Source organism: Notamacropus eugenii, chromosome 4, assembly GCF_028372415.1.
Source record: "Notamacropus eugenii isolate mMacEug1 chromosome 4, mMacEug1.pri_v2, whole genome shotgun sequence".
NCBI lineage: Eukaryota > Metazoa > Chordata > Mammalia > Diprotodontia > Macropodidae > Notamacropus > Notamacropus eugenii.
The window spans coordinates 361,358,303-361,376,427 of NC_092875.1; the positions used below are offsets into that span (position 1 = coordinate 361,358,303).

At 36.6% G+C, this 18,125-nt stretch overlaps 1 protein-coding gene and 1 pseudogene across 4 annotated transcripts in view; both read right to left on the reverse strand.

Moving 5' to 3' along the window:
* Positions 1-18,125, reverse strand: part of CTNND2 (catenin delta 2) — a 1,167,955-nt gene that overhangs the window by 980,807 nt on the left and 169,023 nt on the right. The gene's annotated exons all lie outside the window — the stretch shown is intronic.
* LOC140498520 (putative monooxygenase p33MONOX pseudogene) lies at positions 4,614-5,701 on the reverse strand (annotated as a pseudogene).

Below are 18,125 nucleotides of genomic sequence, written 5' to 3' on the forward strand. Positions count from 1 at the left end.
ACACAAGATCTAGCAGCTTCTACATTAAGGGATCATAGGGCATGGAATATAATATTCCAGAAGTCAAAGGAACTAGGACTAAAACCAAGAATCACCTACCCGGCAAAACTGACTATAATACTTCAGGGGAAAAAAATGGTCTTTCAATGAAATTGAGGACTTTCAAGCATTCTCAATGAAAACACCAGAGCTGAAAAGAAAATTTGACTTTCAAACACAAGAATGGAGAGAAGCATGAAAAGGTGAACAGCAAAGAGAAGTCCTAAGGGACTTACTAAAGTTGAACTATCTACATTCCTACATGGAAAGACAATATTTGTAACTCTTGAAACTTTTCAGTATCTGGGTACCGTGTGGGATTTCAGACACACACATGCACATGCACACATACACACACACATAGAGACAGAGTGCACAGAGTGAATTGAACAGGATGGTATCATATCTTAAAAAAATGAAATCAAGCAGTGAGAGAGAAATATTTTGGGAGGAGAAAGGGAGAAATGGAATGGGGCAAATTATCTCTCATAAAAGAGGCAAGCAAAAGACTTCTTAGTGCAGGGATAAAGAGGGGAGGCGAGAGAAAAACATGAAGTTTACTCTCATCACATTCCACTGAAGGAAGGAATAAAATGCACATTCATTTTGGTATGAAAACCTATCTTACAATACAGGAAAGCGGGGGATAAGGGGATAAGCAGGATGGGGGGGATGATGGAAGGGAGGGCATGGGGAGGACAGAGCAGTTTGATGTCGACACTCATGGGGAGGGACAGGATCAAAAGAGAGAACAGAAGTAATGGGGGACAGGATAGGATGGAGGGAAATATAGTTAGTCTTATACAACACGACTATTATGGAAGTCATTTGCAAAACTACACAGATACAGCCTATGTTGAATTGCTTGCCTTCCAAAGGGAAGGGGTGGGGAGGGAGGGAGGGAAAGAAGTTGGAACTCAAAGTTTTAGGAACAACTGTCAAGTACTGTTCTTGCCACTAGGAAATAAGAAATACAGGTAAAGGGGTATAGAAAGTTATCTGGCCCTACAGGACAAAAGAGAAGATGGAGACAAGGACAGAGAAGGATGATAGAAGAGAGAGCAGATTGGTGATAGGGGCAATTAGAATGCTCGGTGTTTTGGGCTGGGGGGCAGGAACAAAAGGGGAGAAAATTTGGAACCCAAAATTTTGTTAAAATGAATGTTAAAAGTTAAATAAATAAATAAATTAAAATACAAAAAAAAGAATACAGTAAAGAAATGTGAAAGACAAGATGAGTATATCACTGATATTCATTGAATATAATAAAGGATAATATTTTTGCTTTCATTAAAAATATATGTTTAAAAAGATAAATTTTCATTCAACAAAAGTTTAATGCTATTCCCATAAATGATATTTTGAATATGTTTGTAGAAATAATAGCAATGACAAAAATAAAGATCATATCTGAATTTACTGAAACTCCATCCATGTTAATAATAAAAATGGTAAAGAGCAAAAGCCAAGCACAAATCCTTGGAAATCATTTGCCAAGATACCATTGAACCATATAGAGTCCTATCATCCAACCATTTCTGTATCTATCTAATTATATTGTCTAGTCAACAATTAAACAGTCCATATCACTCCATCTTTTCCAAAAGAGTAGTATGAAATACCTTGTTATACCTACCATTGATACTACACCTGATATGCTAGGGGTCTTCTTTTCATTCTCATATCATTCCAGAGAAAACAAAGAAAGATTTGGGCTTTCTGTTACGTAGTCATTGATTTTGCTTAATTTTTTATCACCCACATTTTTGAGAGGACATCTTTCACCACCCAACTTTCTATACAATTCCTTATTTGTAATAAGATTCTGTTTGTCCATTCCTACCATCTATCAAACATTCAAAAAAATTTATAAATTATCAACCATGTAATAATAGGTCCTATGTTAGTCACTGGGAATGCTATCTGTATCTATGTACTCTACTGTCCTTTGAAGTATTCTCAACTTCAATTCTTCCGAAGCTATGGTATTCTATGACAGTCAGACAACATCATAAGAAATATTGATATTAAAAATGTCACTAATTGAGGGATAATCTAGTTTGCATTTCCTCTTCCTCCTGAAAAAAAGACATTAAAAAATCAGGAGCTACTGACTCAATGTCTATTTTTAAAATTATCATATCTCTATATAGAATAATTTATATTTGCATTAAGTATAACCTTGATGAATATATGAGAAAGAAACAGGCAAATTTTTGCAAATAATATAAAAGTATCATAGAACTCAAGCAAGGAGAGAATTAAAAGGATATCAAGTCTCATCCCCTTATTTTATTCCAGAGGAAACAGGTCCAGGGACATTGTAGTGACTTAACCACTTGGGGTCAGAAAGGTACTATCATAGGAAGAACTTGAATCTATGTCATCATACTCCAAAGCCACTGAAACGGATTGTAAGATTAGGGTATACATGGTTGAAAAGAGTTATTCATATTGATGAGATCACAGATCAATTGATGTATTGAAGTATCCTATCTAAGAAGCCATTCTTTTCCTTGACAAAAAGCTAATTAGAATAGAGTGGAAAGGGAAGTTCAGAGGAGAGAAAAAATCATACAGTAGAATTAGAAAATATCAGAAAACAAAGGTCTATGACTCTTTTGACAAAGTTAAATACTTTAGGCAGAAGGAAAGAGTTCTAATAATGAGAGCCTATGAATGTAATTATTTTGTAACATAATGCTATATATATGAGAAATCTCCCTCAGAGATCTCTTGCCTCTAATTGAATTTTGTCATTATCAACCAAGAGTCTTTACTAGGAGTAAAGTACAGAAACAAGAATTTCTTTAACTACAAACAGTATATTTATATTGTTAATTGCATTAATTTGCATTGTTAATATGATTAAAGATTTTTTCCCACCTATTAATGGACCTGCCCATTAAGTGGAGTTTGATTAGGAAGATTTGTAGGAAGGTCTTTTTGTTAATGAGGTGCTGGTTCTCAAGGGTTGGGATGCCCTTTGACTCTAAAAAATGCATAAATATTCAGAGGATGAGATTTTACTTTGGGGCTTAGTTTTTGGAAGAAGCTTTGTGTGCCAGATGAGATTCTGGGAAGCCACTAAGCAGCCCCCTGGCTTTGAAAATCAAGATGTTGGTGCTTCCCTCTCTGGCAACTATGGTCAGACAGTTGAACCTGTTTGTTGATTTGTGATATATGCATTGTATATGCCAGACAATTTGGAACTGCTGTTTGCTGATTTCCTGAACTAAGTGAATGATATACGTGCATCATTGATGGAGATTGTTAACCCCTCAAAAGTTGCCTTTCCTTTTAGAAAAGCAGATCAAAGAACCTGTGATAGCAGGCTCCCCTGTGTATGTTGGGGTGTTTACCAATACAATTATCAATGAGGAAAATGAGGCTTAAAGTAATATAACTGGTCAGTGGGAAAAGCTAGATTAGAATCCAGATCTCTTTACTTTCAGTTCAGAAACTACGAATGTCATTATGCCACTCTGTCTTGTATTCCCTTAATTGTAAAAATATTAAATTTTTCATCTTCGCCCTAAATTGGCCCTCTAGATCTCCTTACTTAAGAACAGGGTGTTCAATTTCCAATCACCCCCACTATCAACATTGTAGTCATTCTCAACTGTTCACTTTCTTTTAACCTCAAAATGAAAGAAATTGCTAAGTCTCCTATATTTTTCCTCTGTAACATCCACAAGAAAGTTAAAAAATGCATTATTAAGCATTTACTATGTGCCAGGTACTATGCATGGTGCTAGATTTACGAAGATAAAATTGAAACTAGGTCAGCTAAATATAGTGGGTTAGGTTAAGTAGCATTGACTATAGGAATTGGGAATATACAGAAGCTTTTATCCAAAGTGATGATATTTTTGGCCACAGTGACATGAGATGAGCTGTGAACTAGTGATATAGAGGAAGTACCTGTCCTAATTGCCTTCCATGTACTCTGTGTGCATTTTTAAGTATTCAGTTTCAAACTGTCTACCACTTTATAGTATAGTTTAAGATCTGGTTCTGTATTATCTTGTTCTATCATTAATACAGTGTCTGGCATACAATATGTGGTAAAAAACTGCTTGTGGAATGTGATCTTTTTGAGGGCAGGTATGATTTTTTTTATTTCTCTGTATCCCTAAGTCTTAGCATAGTGCATGGAACATACTAGGTATCTAATAAGTGCCTGCTGATAAACTCACCATGACTGATGCAGCCGTGGATAAACTGAAGTATCATTGCAACAGGTCTCTGGTAGATACTCGTTCACATGATGTGCTAGTAATGTCAAGGTATTACAATGGAAAATCATATTTATTTCAATCAGTTCTTATTGTTTCTGTTACCAGCCTCACCAGAATTATGTAGAGCATTTTTTAGCTTTGTTTTTAAAATAAAATAAATTCATTTTATTTTGTTAATTTAAGAATTGTTCACTAACTCTTGAAATATTTGATGATATCCAAAAAAAACTCTATGCTTCAGAAAGCTGTGGCAAACCATTGAAATACCTAATGGAAGATAGGTACTTTAATTCAAATTCTACCATACCTTCAAGGGGAAGCTAGGTGGTGCAGCAGATAGATTACCAGTGCAGGAGTCAGGAGGACCTGAGTTCAAATCTCACTTCAGACATTTGACAATCGCAATGTGGATAGGAAAGAAAGAAAGTCTAAGATACTCTCTCAACATAACCATGGGTTCACTAGGGAAAACAACTTTGCTCATATGGAAAAGGAGCTTTAGAACCCAGTAGGATTCAACACATTCATGTCTCTTGGTTTGATGTTATGGGTTTGTGGAGCTTGTTTCTTTCCTTCTATCACTGGAAGGTCCAATTTAGGTGACTTGAAAGCTGCTGGATCTTCTGCAATTCTAGTAGCCTGAACCTGAATGAGCTCCACTGGTGATAGCTTCTGAGTACCTCTGTAGGACTAGACACTGAAACTGGAGTCCAGTTTCTGAAGGGTTCTTGTTCCAAAAAGGCTCCATTTTTCAGTTGACGGTTTGTCTCTATCTCCATTTCCAGAGTCCATGTTGCTGACAACTAGGCTAGGTAAGGAAGTAGAAGATCCATGAGCAAACCAGCCTCTGGGCTTTTGCTTGGGAGAAGAATGGGGTGTACTACTTGGAGAAGACTGGGTTGAAGCAATCAGTCTATCCCTTTTGTCATTTCTCCATTTTGCAACTTTAATTTATGGACTGCCCAGAGGCATGCATACTACATGGTGGTATTTGATTTCTTCTGTAGAGAAGCTTTTGCAGGGAGTGTATCCTGTGTCTGTCAACCTTGCCTGCTGCTCAAAGTGCTGGATGCTTTCTTGTGTCTTCTTTGAAATTAGAAAATTCATGATGAAGGCCTTGTCCTTCACCGGTGGGGCCTTGTTCACTTGGTCGCTGAAAGTTGAGGGAGTTACAGAGGAACTATTTTTTGCTTCTTCAGTCTTGGAAAGCTGTTGGTACTTAGATCTGGGATGACCAGGTTTTTCCACAGGACCTTACTGCACATGTCAGATGAAGGTCAAGTCATCAGTGTGGGATCCTCCAGGACATTATCATAACTGAATGCCCAATGATGCACTCTAATTAGCAAAGATATCTTGCCTAGAAGCCCGTCTGTACTGTGCTCAATAACATGCACATCTGGCTCTCTGGATGATGCCATGAAAGACTGTGATCCAGGTATTTCTCTAGATAGATATCCAGAATTCTAATTCCCACAGTGAAAGTCTATGGAAGTTATGCAGACAAGACAAAGATGTCAAAAGGGAACATTCTGCAAATAGTGATGGACTACCAGAGTTCCAAGCAGCTCTCATGCAGAAGGTCTATAGATAGCTGGGTTTCTGTGAAAAGAGGAGTGGTGGGATGAAGGAAAGGGTGGGGGGAAGAGACCATCTGCAGCCTAAGGCTCCTCCATAGACAGAAAGCTAAGACTAACCAGACTCTAGGCCCTCATCACTCCCCAAGCACAAAAGCACAGGGCTAAACAAGGCCATGACTCAAGTAGTGCCAAGATTCAAACAGACCTCAGTGAGGAGAACTAAAGTGAAGTCTGCCCTTCACTTTCAAAGAGTACTAATGACCTGAGAAGTTGATGTCTTGATTCATACATGAAATAAATTTAAGTAAGGTAGAATTGCACAGTCATCAGACTCACTCTACCTTCCAGAGTCATCAAAGTTCAGGGGCAAGACAAAAGTCAAGATGACAGGTGATGGCCTGGGATGTAGTGAATGATGCGCTCCACAGCTTCAGCTGCCTTCATGGCCATTGGAACAAATTGTTCTCATTCACTCATTTCACTGGGGGAAGTCTTCACATACTTGAGATAGACATCACCCTAATTCACAGAAAGGTTTGAAGCCTGTTGGGTACCCTCAATCTGGTTTAGCCTTTCTACTGAGATGGTTTACCTGGGTATGGCCAGTGCATATGCTACAGCTTCTTGGAGCCACAGGTGAGAATTGAGTGTCAGATAGACACCAAAGGTAAAAAATCAGCCCTGAGAAGGGCTTGCAAGCCCTTGTGCTATAGGTGCTAGTTGTCCCTGAACACCCTATATACCCCAATGCATTTCTAATTAAAGATGAAAGGTGGAACTGTCACCTTAACATGAAGGTTCAAGTGCACATAGAAGCATTTGCTTCTTCACACATATTTTTTTTTTCTGTAGAGAAAAAAATAAAAGAGGAGCTCAGTATCTACCAAATTTTGGCAGCTGTCCATCAGTGGGAGTTAACTAATGACTTAGCCAAGTCATTAGCTCTTGTTTGACAACAGACATTTCATCTTCAATTATTTTTCCTTGTTCTTCCCTGTAGTCCACAGGGACAATTTCTTTTAAAGTAAATGTACTAATGTGTCCCCTCAAAGCATTAATTCTGGCCGTACTCTGCTTATATTTGATTTTTATATGCACATTTCAAATATTCATTACTTTTTAAGATTTTATATTAAATGCTTTAAAATAAAACACATCATATTTTACCAATGACATATTATTATTATTTTGAGATAATACTTTATTATAAGTTATCTTATATTAGTAGTGAATTTATGGTATTAATTTCCAAGAAGACATGCAACAATTTCTTCTGAAGACATATCTAGTCAGAAGACAGAGAAAAAATTTCCAGAGATCCCATTCTCTTCAGAGGAACACACACACACACACATACACACACACACACAGAGGCATGCATACACATATACACACATGCCTTCATTTCTCAATAAATGATGAAACATGTACATTCTCTTATCATCCCAGTATAATAAAGTTAACTGACATTTTTGATTTTTACATAATTAATATATTCAAATCTCAAATAATTAGATGTTTGGGAAATTTAAGTTAATATCCTGACATATAAAATTATTAATTCTTAAATAAAAGTATAAAACGTATAGGATTAAGCTTGCTTGAAATGCCTACACATTTAAGTTCTCATCACCCACATTAACTTTAGCATTACAAGAACTCTTAAAAAACTCCACTCATTTTCTATTCATTGCCAGACATTTTATTTGCAAAATCCTTCACGCCTGGGAAGAAAAGTACCTTGAATAAATGGCAGTGGGGAAAAAAAGCAATACACCTTACTATTAGCATTACCATCACATAGATACTATTTAACAGTGAATCCTGAATATATTAGAAATCAAATTATTTTATAAGTAAATGATGTACTAAATGCCATTCCAAAATTTATACATGTATACTTATAGGTCCGTAAGTATGAGGGCTGGAAAGGGACTTCTGAGATCATCTCTACCATTTACAAATAAGAAAACAGGTCCTGGAAGGTTATTTCGTTTTCCCGAAGTCACCACTTCAGTAAGAAGTAAAGCCAGAAATAATGATATTAGCCACTATAATAATATTGATCATCATAATAATACTCATAATAATAATATTTATGTAGCATTTTAAGATTTTCAAAGTGCTTTATATCTTATGTTATTTGATCTTCAGAACCACTTTGTGAAGTAAATTTTATTTTATCCCTATTTTACAATTGAGGAAATTCAGACTGAGATAGGTTAAATTAAATACCCAGACAGATTCAAGCTCAGGTTTTCTGGATTAAAAACCCAGCATTCTTATTCATTTTAGAACAGAATAGGGTCCATATAGAATATATCTATTCTAAGTGCCTCCACACAAGGTCTCCTTCTCTGACTTCAAATTTAATCACCGTCCAAAAACAACCAACAATACACAAATGGTCAATCTCCTAACAATGTCTTACCACATTTTCAATGCTTTCTTGTCTCTGATTTCACTAATGAAGGATCAGCCTTGAGGCAATAGGAAGTCATGAATAGAAAAGTTTTGATCATGAAAGACCTGAGTTTAAGTCTTATTTGTGCTACAATCTTACTGTGTTACCCTGGGCAAGTCATTTAATATTTCAGTGTCCTCTCTCCCCCAGACAACTCTATTAAGATTTTAAATTGCAGAAGGATTGTCATCTGCATTGGTAAATAGTGTTCCCTCGGATGATGAATCCATAAGTTTATATTCCATTCCAGAAAAGAGGGAAAAAAGATGATCTCAATATGTTTACTAAAAGAAGACACATTAATTATTCCTCTATCAACAGAATTAAACACCAATCACCAAACATAGCATAAACAACATGAACAATGAACATCTATGAAATAGATCATCAAAAGACAAAAGTCTGTATAATAAAGTTTTGTTGAATGAATTAATGAGCAAGTTAATAAGCTGACTATTACATTCAAACTCGACGGTCTTATCTTAAGCACTAAGAGGTATCAATGATTAATCAAGTGATCGAGTACAGGAATTTGTGGAGTTAATATGATCTAATTCTATAGTATCCCAAGTCCTTTTATTCTGTATATCTCAAGACTTTTAGTAGCTTAGATTTCTTATATATCTTATCCTAACCTGGCATTTTCCTTTTTAGTCCTTTTGTTCATTCTTGTTTGCCATGTATAGTACTCTGATCCAGAGACAATGACCTCCTTGCTGCTCCTGGTCAATATACTCCATTTCTGAACTCTGAGCATTTATGCTGGCTTTCCCCCATCTCTTTATTTTTGCCTCTAGCTTCCCTAACTTCTTTCAAGTCTCAACTAAATATCCATGTTATATGTGAAGTCTTTTCCAGTCCTCCTTAATCTTAGTGCCTTACCTCTTAGATGATGTCAAATTGTTTTGCATATATCTTGTTTGTGCCTACACGTAGCTAAATGACAATGAATAAAAATGCTGGCCCTGGAGTAAGGAAAACAAGATCAAATTTGGTTTCAGACATTTACTAGTGTTGTAACCCAGGGCGAGTAACTTGACTTCTATCTGCCTCAATTTATTCAACTGGAACATAGAGATAATAATACCGCCTATCTGATAGGGTTGTTGTGAAAATTAAATGTGACATTTATGAAGTGTGTAGCACAGGGCCTGAAATATAGCAATAAACAAAAAATGCTTACTGACTTCGTGACTTCTTCAGAAGCAGTTGTAAAATATTAGTTTAAACAATATGCTCAGATAACTGAATCTTTTTTTTTAAAGTCCTGATTTGACAGTAAGTAGAAAAATCTTATTATCCACACTTTGGGACTTCTACCTCTCCCAAGAATGTTTTTCTTCCCTTATTAGGTATATCCACTTCATGATATAGAGTGACTGGCAAATTTTATTAGTGAACTTGAATTTACCAGGTAATGGTATAGTCAATGCCTGACTTGCATATACTAGCCAAATTATTCAATTATTAAATGAATAAAATACATGCAAATATTTGCAAAATATATTAAATCTTTTTTAGTGTGTTCATACATAATATTTGGATAAAATGCTGACAAAACACATCTCAATACATAATTTTTCTGACATTCATAAAATTTAGTATTTTCCTGAAAAGAGAGGCAGCATGACAGTGGCTAGAGAGGTGGCTTCAGAATTTGGAATTGTGCGGTTCAGATTCTGCCTCTAACACATGCTGATTATGGTGACCTGGAAAAAATTACTTAGCCTCTCAGCGGTCTGGACAACTCTAAGAATATAAATTTCAGAAATGGTCCTAATTTGCATTGTTAAAGGGAGTTAATTTCCCTCATTTGAGAGTTCCCTATGCCAATTAAATCAAATGTTCATTCCTATCCTTATCCTAGCTCTTTGAAAAATTATAACAGTTACTCATGTGCAATGACGGGATTAATTGGGTTATGTGAAATTTGCAGTCCTTTTCTGTAATTTTACCTGCATTCCCTCAGACTACTATGATATAGTAATAGAATTCAAAAGACCTGATTTGTGTGTGACCTTTGCCACTCACTATCCTAGTGACCTTGAACGAGATACAAACCCTCTGTAACACAATATCTCCCACTGTAAAGTAGGAATTTTATGGTTGTTCTGCTAACCCGAGGAGGGTTTTTTGTTCTGTTTTGGGGTAAAATTTAATGAAATAGCACTGAACTACAAGATCTCAGAATGGAAAACTAGTCTCATTCCTTGTTCTTGTACATCATTGGCACCCTTAACTTTACTGTGAGCTCCTTGTGCACAGGAAGCATGCTATATTCATTTTTGTATCCTTCCATAGTACTTTGTACTCAGAGTTAGGCAGAATGAGAAGATAACTGACTCTACAGTCAGAAGACCTGTCCTTGGTACTGAATACCTGTGTTTGGGCAATTCAGTTCTCTGGGTTTTGGCTTCTTTATAAAACTGAAGTGTGTGTGTATGGGACAAGGATATAATTGTGAAACCAAGTATACTACTGTTTATATTTAGTAAAACTGAATAGGATCAATTTCCTAATAGAAAAAGGTTACAAAAAGAATATTCTAAAGAGGTCCAGCTTTATTTATTCATTCACATAATGCTTCTAGACATAGGAATAATAAAAAGTGCTCAGAGTATGTGGAATATAGGAGTGATAAGAAATGGATATGGTTAGTTAGAGAAATCTGTATTATACAGTCATGAATTGAGGTTACAATCAGAAATCTGGAGGCAGATGTTAAACTGTATTTCTATTCTCTCGGGTCGCTCTTCTCGGTAAATAGACTGTGCATATCATCAAAAGTCCTTGACCAAATCATTCTATTAAATGATCTTTTCCTATTAAGTTCCCACAGGGATGTTGTTTATACTCTTTTATGCACAGATCATGTCCCATTTAGTATTATATATTTACGCCTACATATTCTCTCTTGATACATATCTATACCTGTATATATATGTAGCTATATATATATATATATATATACAGGTATAGATATATGTCATGATTTATGTGGACCTCAGCCTCTTTATTTTAAAAATGACTCCATCGCCCTAAATTTTGTGTGAGTTCCCTTCTAAAATCTATAATTCCCTGATTTTATATATATACATTTGTGTACATACAGAGAGAGAGAGAGAGAGAGAGAGAGAGAGAGAGAGAGAGAGAGAGAGGGAGGTGCATATATTATTCTATTAAACTGTAAGTTTCATTAGGCTGGAACTATGTCTTACTTTCTTGTTTCACCACTAGTACCTAATTTGGTGCTCTGTAAATAGGAGCTGAATACAGTCATACAAACATAAATGTAACTATAAGCTAGTAAGAAAAAAATACCCCATAGTCCTAATATAACTTTTATGTAAAAATGAGAACAATTGAAATACACTTCTGAGCAACCACTTTGGGATACTATTGTAACTGCTCAAACCCAAACACTTCAGGAATAACTCACATTATTTTCCTAGTAAGTTTAAGAGCAGCAAAGGAAACTCCAAAGTTTTAAAATCTTTTTGTTTGTTTGTTTTAACTTTAAAGAAAGGTATTCCCCAGCTTGATAAACTACCTTAGCAACCAGAGGTACTTCCAAATTAATTTTTATCTGTAATTAAAAATCCAGTCCATTATGAAAGAGTAAAGCTTTCCTACACAAAGGACACATGTGTGCATGCATACACACACACACACACACACATGAGTTGAGAGATAAATAAAAGCAAGTTTCATATCTGTCTATGTATACGTACAATATACAGATGTATATTTGTATATATCAACATATGCAATATTTAATTTCCAATGAGCTCCAGACTCAGGAAGCACTTCTGGCATTCCTGCACTAACTTGAGTGAAATTCTGTGTTTTGGATTTTGATTTAGATTTAGAATTAGAGACCTAGATTTGAATCTGATTTCTGACATTTACTGGCATTGTGACCTTGTGTAAATGAGTCACTTGATTTATCTGGGCCTCAGTTTCCTTTTTTTAAAAATGACTACATTGCTCTAAATTACATCTGAACTCCTCTCTAAAATCTATAATTCCATGATACTATAGTTCTGAGACAATTAGCTCCAATGATCTTTCAATAATGGGAGCATCATTTGCATTTGGGCATCAATGAACAAATAGAGTTTATTTTAAATTCTAGTCACAGGGAATAAGACCTTCATGGAATCAATCATTTCTTCCAACTTCATGGTATGACAACAAGTGAAAATTTAATAAAGAATAAAGTTGAAAGGCACAAGAACAAGGTCTATCTACCAAACTATAATGGGTCTAGATACCACATTACATGAAAACAAGTCAAACAAAAACGTAGGGAGACATCATCACTATCTTCAGCTCTTTCAAGGACGGCAAGTAGAAAGAGATTAGTTGTATTTCAGGCATTCAAGACTTTCTATGACGTGGGTCCAGACTTCTGAATCCTATGACTAACTTTCAAGTCATGCAACCAAAAATATTGAGGATTAGACATTTTTTTCTAAATTTCAAACTCCTAAAATAAGAAATATATGCAATAATAAAATAATGCAATTGCCTACCTAGACCAAGGCACCAAGAAGGATAAAAAGAAGCTCAAAAGGATGAAGTAATAATTCAGAAGGTATTTCAAAACCCAGGGGCTCCGTAACAGTTACTCAGCATCTCATCTGGTCATATCACATGAACATTCTTCCAAAAAATGAGACTCAAAGCAAAACCTTACCTCAGAGTATATATACATATATATATGTATATATATACATATACATATATATATATATATATATATATATATATATATATATATATATATATATATATATATATATATATATATATATATATATATATATACTTTTCAGAACCAAAGGGCATCAAGACCATGTGTGTCCAGTGCCTCATGAGAAATTAACAAAAGATGTGGACCTTCCTACAAAGCAAAAGCAAGCTGCCCCTAATCAAGCTTCCCTTGATGGGTTCCATGTGAGGTCTATTAATGGGTGGGGGAAGATATTTAACTCTCATTACAGAATGGTAATCCCTAATGTCCTCACTCTATACCCTACTTCCAAAAACTTCCCACACTCCTTCAGTGCTGTACAACCTGAACTATGATTTATGCACTAGGATTCACTCAGTAATTTCCTTAGTATTCCTTCTATCTCTCCCTACACATCCTGCTCCTGCTCTTCTGCCACCATTCTTTTTTTTTTTTTTATTTTTCCATTTTTTTTTTATTTAGCTTTTAACATTCATTTTCACAAAATTTTGGGTTACAAATTTTCTCCCCTTTTCTCCCCTCCCCCCCCAAACGCCAAGCATTCTAATTGCCCCTATGACCAATCTGCTCTCTCTTCTATCATCCCTCTCTGCCCTTGTCTCCGTCTTCTCTTTTGTCCTGTAGGGCCAGATAGCTTTCTATACCCCTTTACCTGTATTTCTTATTTCCTAGTGGTAAGAACATTACAGTTGATCCTAACACTTTGAGTTCCAACTTCTTTAGCTCCCTCCCTCTCCACCCCTTCCCTTTGGAAGGCAAGCAATTCAATATAGGCCAAATCTGTGTAGTTTTGCAAATGACTTCCATAATAGTTGTGTTGTATAGGACTAACTATATTTCCCTCCATCCTATCCTGTCCCCCATTACTTCTATTCTCTTTTGATCCTATCCCTCCCCATGAGTGTTGACCTCAAATTGCACTCTCCTCCCCATGCCCTCCCCTCTATCATCCCCCCCCACTCTGCTTATCCCCTTATCCTCCACTTTCCTGTATTGTAAGATAGGTTTTCATACCAAAATGAGTAGGCATTTTATTCTTTCCTTTAGTGGAATGTGATGAGAGTAGACTTCATGTTTTTCTCTCACCTCCCCTCTTTATCCCTCCACTAATGAGTCTTTTGCTTGCCTCTTTTATGAGAGATAATTTGCCCGATTCAATTCTCCCTTTCTCCTCCCAATATCTTTCTCTCTCACTGCTTGATTTCATTTTTTTTTAAGATATGATCCCATCCTCTTCAATTCACTTTGTGCACTCTGTCTCTATGTGTGTGTGCGTGTGTGCATGTGTGTGTGTGAAATTCCACCCAGTACCCAGATACTGAAATGTTTCAAGAGTTACAAATATTGTCTTTCCATGTAGGAATGTAAACAGTTCAACTTTAGTAAGTCCCTTATGACTTCTCTTTGCTGTTCACCTTTTCATGGTTCTCTTCATTCTTGTGTTTGGAAGTCAAATTTTCTTTTCAGCTCTGGTCTTTTCATCAAGAATGCTTGAAAATCCTCTATTTCATTGAAAGACCAATTTTTCCCCTGAAGTATTATACTCAGTTTTGCTGGGTAGGTGATTCTTGGTTTTAGTCCTAGTTCCTTTGACTTCTGGAATATCCTATTCCATGCCCTTCGATCCCTTAATGTAGAAGCTGCTAGATCTTGTGTTATCCTGATTGTATTTCCACAATACTTGAATTGTTTCTTTCTAGCTGCTTGCAATATTTTCTCTTTCACCTGGGAGTTCTGGAATTTGGCCACAATGTTCCTAGGAGTTTCTCTTTTTGGATCTCTTTCATGCGGTGTTCTGTGGATTCCTTGAATATTTATTTTGCCCTCTGGTTCTAGAATCTCAGGGCAGTTTTCATTGATAATTTCATGAAAGATGATGTCTAGGCTCTTCTTTTGATCATGGCTTTCAGGTAGTCCCATAATTTTTAAATTGTCTCTCCTGGATCTATTTTCAAGGTCAGTTGTTTTTCCAATGAGATATTTCACATTATCTTCCATTTTTCCATTCCTCTGGCTTTGTTCTGTGATTTCTTGGTTTCTCATAAAGTCCTTAGCCTCCATCTGTGCCATTCTAATTTTGAAAGAACTATTTTCTTCAGTGAGCTTTTGAATCTCCTTTTCCATTTGGCTAATTCTGCTTTTTAAAGCATTCTTCTCCTCATTGGCTTTTTGAACCTCTTTTGCCAATTGAGTTAGGCTAGTTTTCAAGGTGTTATTTTCTTCAACATTTTTTTGGGTCTCCTTTAGCAGGGAGCTGATTTGCTGTTCATGCTTTGACTTCATGTCTCTCATTTCTCTTCCCAGCTTTTCCTCCACCTCTCTAACTTGATTTTCAAAATTCTTTTTGAGCTCTTCCATGGCCTGAGCCCATTGAGTGGGCTGAGACACAGAAGCCTTGATTTCTGTGTCTTTGCCTAATGGTAAGCATTGTTCTTCCTCATCAGAAAGGAAGGGAGGAAATGCCTGTTCACCAAGAAAGTAACCTTCTATAGTCTTATTTCTTTTCCCTTTTCTGGGCATTTTCCCAGCCAGTGACTTGACCTCTGAATATTTTCCTCACACCCACCTCGCCTCCTGATCCTCCTAGCCAGTGTTTGGGGTCTGAGATTCAAATGCTGCTTCCAGCCTCAGGGCTTTGGGCGGGGGCAGGGCTGCTATTCAGTGTGAGATTAAATTCAGATGCTCAGGTGAGGGCAGGGCTGCCTCTCAGGCTCAGTTCCCTCAGGGAGTTTATGCACAGACCTTCAACAATGGATCCAGGCTCCTGCCTGCTTGGAGAGCCCTGGTCTGCCGCTGCCCCTCAGCTTCTATCTCCCGAGGGGGCCCGAGCCATGGGGGCACCCCACTCCCCCCTCGACCCGCCAAAGGGATTCTCTCACCGACCCCCGTCACCTGTGGGTGGAGGTACTTGTGCGGCCGCTGGAGATCCCGTCCCTGAAGCCCGCTCGGATCTGTTCCTCTTGGTGCCGCGGCCACGGCAGGGCTGTACTCAGCTCCCAGTCCCGGTGCCCAGTCCGCAGCACGAAGGACCTTTTACGAGAGGTTTGCAGGTCTCTCCGGAACAGAAATCTCCCTCGCTCCAATGTTCTGTGGCCTCTGGGTGCAGAATTCGCCGTGAGTTACTTCTTTGTAGTTGTTCTATGGGTTGTGGGTTCGGAGCTATGTGTATGTACGTCTTTCTACTACGCCATCTTGGCTCCGCCCCTCTGCCACCATTCTTTAATAAGTTGTAGACCTACCCTTCATCCGAAGACTTGCAGAGAAAGAGGGACATAAGAAAGGAGAAATATGTTTTGTCTAGGGTCACAACATGTTGCAGCAGCATTCAGCCTGAGAGTTCCAGAGTAGAAGGATATGGGATAGGGTCTTAGCACTTCCTTAGGGCTGAACCAGGCCTGAAAGAACTAGGGCAGCTATTCAACTGGAGCTAGTCCCATTCCCTCCAAAGTCACTTCAGACAAAGACTGAGATACTTTCCTCATTGATAACATGGGTATCATATCTTCATTAACCACCTTCGAGAGTTTCAAGGATAAATATATGCCAAGTACTTTGTAAGTCATGAACTGCTATATAATTGTCAACTACATTTTTGTTTTTTCTTCATGAAGGCAGAACTGTTAACAGCAGGTGGAAGACATAGTGAGGCAAATTTTCAATATAAGGAGGAACTCTAATAATTTGAGCAGTCCATCCATGGCCTTGAATACTTAATTTTGTTTCTTTAATCAGTTTTATACTACCATTTCTTAGCCTCCAAAGCTCAGTCTCAAAAACTACTATGCGACCCTATCTATAAACTCCCAAACTTTATCATCCTAAAACTTGTCCTTATTTTTCTTTTAATAAAGCAAAAATGGAATTATATAGTTTGTTCTTTGCTCAATGTTAGACCTACATTGTTGGTGAGACAAGATTGGTGAAATCCTCTTAGGTTCACCATTATTAAGTGGAGTCAATGAACCAGTAGCCACTAGAGTCATGGGAACTTCATTTAAAATTCTGCAAATAGAATTTAATTGACTCATCCCAAGTCACTGAATACAATTCTAAATCTGGGAAAGAAACCAGAATGACTAACTATCAATTCTTTCCTCTACACCCTGTCATCCAAAAGTTTTCATTCTCTGACAATCAATTTTAATTAGAGACCTTCTGCCAAACTGATATCTCAAATGACTTCAATTATAAAATATTCTCTGCCTTTATTGTAATTTTCCTGTACTATGACTTTTACTTGCAGAGAATTTTCCATCTTAGTGGCATATAGGAAGAAATCCATACTCACATACACACATAACTTCTTGACATAAAAGTTCAGCTCTTCAAAGTACTCTGAGAGAATAGGACTTGCCTTTTTAAACAACTCAACAAATGTAAGTTGAATGAATGAATAAGTAACCCATTACCATAGGATTTGCTACTGTCGAGATGAAAAAAATCCGGAACCACATATTGTCTTTATCTTTTTGTGCAAGCATGAGAGCTTTTAGACACCAAAATGTGATTACAGCAGGGGTCTAATAGGAAGCATATCAGGGCCAATGAATTGAGTGTTCAAGATATTATTCATGCTTGACATGGTTTTTTATTAAATTTTCAATTCTTGTCTCTTAGAATTTTGCCTATTCTTCCTTTTAATTATTGAAATCCATGGTTACTGCCACCAATAAAACAGCAATTTCCTCATAAAAGAAAAATACGATAGTATGATACAATGCTTCTATTCTGCACCAGTTTTCTCATTCCCAAAAGAAACCTCGTTGCCAGGTCACATTCTGGGATAGAAAACTCCTGCCAAATAGGTTTAAAAAGGATAATCTGCCTAAGTAACAAATGCCGATATCTATACCCCTATATTGTAATGAGGCAAAAAGTGTAGACCACTTCAAAAACTTTGAGATTCTCCATAAATATGACATAAACCTAAGGTCTTTATTAGCTTATATATTATAATATATATTTATATTATGCAGATAATATAAATATATATTATAAATATTTTATTAGCTTATATATTAGCTTATTAATTATAGCTTATTAGC